The sequence below is a fragment of the Ascaphus truei genome, chromosome 12 (genome assembly GCF_040206685.1).
Source record: "Ascaphus truei isolate aAscTru1 chromosome 12, aAscTru1.hap1, whole genome shotgun sequence".
Classification (NCBI taxonomy): Eukaryota; Metazoa; Chordata; class Amphibia; order Anura; family Ascaphidae; genus Ascaphus; species Ascaphus truei.
Window position 1 is genome coordinate 38,833,401 of NC_134494.1, and position 5,440 is coordinate 38,838,840.

Below are 5,440 nucleotides of genomic sequence, written 5' to 3' on the forward strand. Positions count from 1 at the left end.
TATTGACTATTTGGATTTAGTTTTATCAGCTTCAGTTGAACATGGTATCAATACAGTAACTTTCTTCAAGAAAGTAGATACAAACAATCTTTTATTGGCCTCCAGCATCCATAAACCATTATGGATATCAAACATACCTGGGGGCCAATTTATGAGAATAAAAAGGAACTGTACTAACGAAATAGATTTTGAAAAACAGGCTCAGTTCCTGTTTATGAGATTCATGGAGAGGGGATATAACTACAAAAGATTAATGGCTGAATTAGATAGAGTCAGAAAAATGGACCGTACAAGTATGCTGCTACCTAGAAACAAAAAAGTACACAAAAAAACAAGCGAGACTGAGAAGAAAATTACTGTTCCATTTATTACAAATTACAATTCCATAAACAAGGGAATTGAAGGAATTATTAAAAAACATTGGGGTATACTCTCTATGGACCCTATATTGAGTGGTCATATTAGTCATTCTCCTTATTTCATCTATAGGAAAGCAAGAAGTTTAAAAGATGCTTTGGCACCTAGTGACATTGGTGGGGATAATGTCCAGCTGTCGAGTTTATCCTGGCTTGGCAGTAAACCGGTCGGGAATTTTCCATGTGGAAAATGTTCTGTCTGCAAACATCTTCACCCTGCAAGAAAAACTTTCCAATCACGTAATGACTCTACATCCTATGACATTACTGAATATATTAATTGTAACACTACACATGTTGTGTATCTTCTTGAATGCCAATGCGGCCTACAATATGTGGGCCGCACAAAACGGAGTATCAAACTCCGCATTCAGGAACATATTAGAAACATTAAAAGTGCTTTACAGACCCATAGTGTTAGTCGTCACTTTGCTCTGTATCATGGTAGGGACCCTTCTTCCTTAACATTCAAAGGGATTAAATGTGTTCCTAGAAATAGAAGGGGAGGGGACAGAATTAAGGATGTCTCTATAAAAGAGACATTCTGGATCCATAAATTAGGTACCCTGGCCCCTAGGGGCCTTAATGAAAACATAGATTTATGGTGTCTCTATTAGTATATATCCTTATTGAGATATACGTTATTCCTGTGCTTTGCCTTCCAACATAATTTTAATAGGTGTATATATATGTTATTATTTCATGTATATTACCATATGTTCAATTTTCCATACTAACTGATGTTTATTTTATTTCAGAGCTCTATTTTATTTAATATTGTTGTCTCTTCCTAATATGTTGTTTTATATTAAAAGTTTAGTATACCATATATATGTACATTTTTTATATCATGTTTTGTTAACCAGATTGTGAAGGGTTAATTGGGAGACATGACCTCATCCTCTCACACAATGAGGTAGCACGGTCTGCAAGTCTATTATGGGTGCTCATTATTAGAGCTTGTGATTGGATGAGGACGCTATTCCAATTAACCAACCAAATGTTACCTTATGGTTTAAATACCCACCAATCACAATCATTATACTATCCCTGATGAAGTGGTTTTCAGACCACGAAACCGGTTGGAACTACGAGGTGTAACGAGTGACTCCTGAATATACTTTTGGTGGCCTTTAGTCACTGCTTCTATTACCCATTGGGAGCTTGTTTGATTTCGAGCGACGTCATCTCGGCTTGACGGCCGTCCTCATCTGATGGCGTGTCGTGAAGCCGTATTGAGGAACTGCATAGCAGGCGGGAGTGCATCATCGGCTGTCCCTGCAGATTTTCCTTCTTTTCTGCTGACCTCACGGATCAGCTGATCGGAGGGCTACGAGCTGGAAGGAGAATATTGGATATAAGAACTAGCTGAGTGACCTGTATCCTGACATCCACCCTGCATGCCCAGCTGCCATATCTGAGGGACTGAGTACCAGAGTGTTCCTTCTCTCCACGGCGAGCGGTGTTGGTAACTTATGCCTGAGTGCATTACATGCCTGTAAACTTTTAACCTGATGTACGCAGATATATATTCTTTTATGTTTTATACACTTTTTTGAAAGTACTTCACTATTGTGTTTGCGCTGTTTTTTCTGTCTCACTGCTCGATGAAAACGAGCTGCGGAATAGTGAAGTTATTACTCATCTGTTGGCGTGTTTATGGGGTGCTAGGGTAACAGAGTTATTACTTATCTGTTGGCGTGTTTATGGGGTGCTAGGGTAACAGAGTTATTACTCATCTGTTGGCGTGTTTATGTGGTGCTAGGGTAACAGAGTTATTACTTATCTGTTGGAGTGTTTGTCGGGTGCTAGGGTAACAGAGTTATTACTCATCTGTTGGCATTTTTGTAGCGTGCTAGGGTAACAGTGTTATTACTCATCTGTTGGCGTGTTTGTGGGGTGCTAGGGTCACAGAGTTATTACTCACCTGTTGGCGTGTTTGTGGGGTGCTAGGGTCACAGAGTTATTACTCACCTGTTGGCGTGTTTGTGGGGTGCTAGGATCACAGAGTTATTACTCATCTGTTGGCGTGTTTGTAGGGTGCTAGGTTCACAGAGTTATTACTCATCTGTTGGCGTGTTTGTGGGGTGCTAGGGTCACAGAGTTATTACTTATCTGCTGGCGTGTTTGTGGGTGCTAGGGTATCAGAATTATTACTCATCTGTTGGCGTGTTTATGGGGTGCTAGGGTCACAGAGTTATTACTCACCTGTTGGCGTGTTTGTGGGGTGCTAGGGTAACAGAGTAATGTATTGTGATTTTCTTTGTTGTGCTCAGACCACGTAAGTTTGAAGAGAATTAAAATGAGAATAGTGAAATGTATTCTTTATTTCCAGTTGATGTTTGATCTGCTTCATTTCGACTGGTTGCATTATTCAGATGCTAAATGTTGGATAGAGATTCTTAAGAGACTCATTTTTCTCCTTTGAGAGATGGTGAAGTACACTGTACTTGCAGATTGAAAATAAGTGCATTATTTTCCATGCTAGCAGTAATTGTAGAGCAAGTTGTCAGCGGTAATTAACTGCAATCTTTCTGAAGCTGTTTTACAGAAGCAGATCTGTAGCGAGGAAAGCTCCCGGGCACAAACTGAAGAAAAGATGCCATGACAGAATACTTTAAAGAATATTTGAGAAGCTCATTTCTCCTGTCAAAAGAAAAATACTGATTATTTCCTTGCAATCGCCTCTACGACGTGTACTCTACCCTTCTAAATGCCCTGGTCAGAACCAAGGCTCTCCTCAGCGGGTCACAGCACACAGTCCCACTGAATCATAAAATGTGGCTACAAATGGTGAATAAATCATCTTTGCTTGTGACCACACTACGTCTTTGTTCAAGAAGCATTTTCCTTTTTACACAAAAATGGATGCGTAGCAAACACTCTTGGAGATTGAACATTGCAGGCGCTAACCCTAGAGTAATCTCTATTGGGTTTACTGTTCCGCCAATGGATGACACGGACATTTTAACAGTGCGAAAGTGCTGACCTCTTGTTATTACTGTGCGGTATGCAGAGGTCACTGGGCAAACAATCCACTCATCATATACACACAGACCATCCTAAAAATACACAGCTACAGTAGGCGTTATTGCGCCAGTGAGCGCATTAGCCCTGCCCCTTTTTTTCGCATGCGGCTAATTTCTTGTGTAGTGTTGTCTGCTCCCACGGGCGTTTTGTGTGTCCTGGTGCAGCGCACACCAACAGGAGAATTCATGGCCATTACATCTGTTACCTATATCTGCTGGAAAAGCTACGAACTGGGTGTTACCCTCTCCCGGGACTGAATCGCAAGTGCAAAGCACTCTCACTTAATTTCGTTAAGTAGTACATACCTAAATAGATGGAAGCATTACTGTATATAAAATATATTTCCGGAGATGTTCAAGGGGGAGTTATAGGTGTAAATCTTCAGAGGTTCGTTAAATCTGGGTTACTAATGTGACGTTTCCTTAAAGCTGCAGATCAAGCAATGTCCTGTGTGTGTTTTTTTTATAAATCTTTTCTGTACTATGAGAAAACCATTTACAAAGTCACATCCCCTTCCTCTTCTGAAACAAGCTTTGGCACACCCCCTTTTGAGCCTTGCCCTCTCTCTAGCAGTGCACCAATTGTATCTAGTCACTGCCACATTATCTTCCCCACAGAACTTTGCATATTTGGTCCTCTTCTGCTGCACCGACAACCATTTAGTGAACCCCCGAGCCCAATCTTCGTCCATCGGTCGTCAATTTAGCTAATTACTTATCAGTGTATGGATTGTATTGATGCACATATTAAAGTGGGACAAAATAAAAAAAAAAAACCCCAGTAGCTTTGACTGCTGCATTCTTTTTTGTACAAATAGTATTATTAAGTTTTTCCATCAGTTGAATACAGATGTTACTAAGGGAACCGTAGGACCCAGTATACAGTAACCTTAAATTTATACAACAGATTTTAGATTTTAAACAGATTTTTAAACATAGGGATTAAAATAAAATGGGAGGGTGGAGAGAAGGGGGGATCGGAAGGGGGGGGGGGAAGGGGAGAGGAAGAGGGGAGGGGTAGGGGGGGAGGGTACCATCCATCTTAACTTGTTCTTACCCTTCCTACCTTGACTTCCCTTAATCTCCGTAGCTCCAAACCCAAGCTTTAAAGGTATTTTGGTCTTTTATTCTTTAACTCATATCCTTTATGCTGTTACCTAAGCCATCTGAATCTCTAACCATTGGTCCCAAATCCTATGGTAATTTTTGGTAGTGTGTTTGAGGAAGGCAGTAATCCTTTCCATTAGCATCACTTCATTCATTCTCAACTACTGCGTTAATAGGTAACGTCTGCTAGTTTTCCTCAGTTTAACGGGTAGCCGCAAAGTTAATGATATGCAAACCAGCATCGTTACGTTAGCGGTATTAACAGGGATTTTCATTGCGCAGTGACGCGTTAACCAACACACTGCACATTTGCAAAGCTACTACTTCCATTCTAAGAAACGCGCATGCGTTACAGATAGTTCTGCCACAACAAGGAGGAGATGATTTTGTGAATATAGTTTTATAGTTATTTTCCTTGTGTACATAGTTTGTGTTAATTTTCCCAGTTAAGTTGTTCTTAGTTTATTTTTCACACAGTGAATTAACTGTGTGAGATGAAATGTTTTGTTCACAACAGTTGGAGTGTAGAGGGATATAAATTGCATAAACAGAATAACATACAAATAAAGACAAACAAGCACTGATACAAAGAGGTAATAAGAGCCCTGATCCTGAGAGCTTACAATCTAGAGGGAATAAGGGGAAATGTTCAATCAAATGGAAAAGTGGTTTTCCTGTCTTGCCTTCAAATATTTTCTGGGCAAGCTACCCGCCTATATGAACAAGCTCCTCACCCTTACCACATGCAGCACTTATCATCTGAGATCAGACTCCAAAAAAATGTTCATGGTCCCACGGTTCAGCAAAGTATCCGGCCGCTCCTCCTTCTCTTACCGTGCACCTCACAACTGGAATAATCTACTGGAGACTCTCACATCCGCCACCAGT

At 40.5% G+C, this 5,440-nt stretch overlaps 1 long non-coding RNA gene across 1 annotated transcript; it reads right to left on the bottom strand.

Moving 5' to 3' along the window:
- Positions 1 to 348: 348 nt before the first annotated feature.
- LOC142463824 (uncharacterized) lies at positions 349 to 2,013 on the bottom strand. The gene is made up of 2 exons (XR_012787512.1): positions 1,570 to 2,013; positions 349 to 632 (listed from the first exon to the last, which is right to left on the bottom strand). It is a non-coding gene; the product is annotated as an uncharacterized LOC142463824 (long non-coding RNA).
- Between the last annotated feature and the right edge of the window lie 3,427 nt (positions 2,014 to 5,440).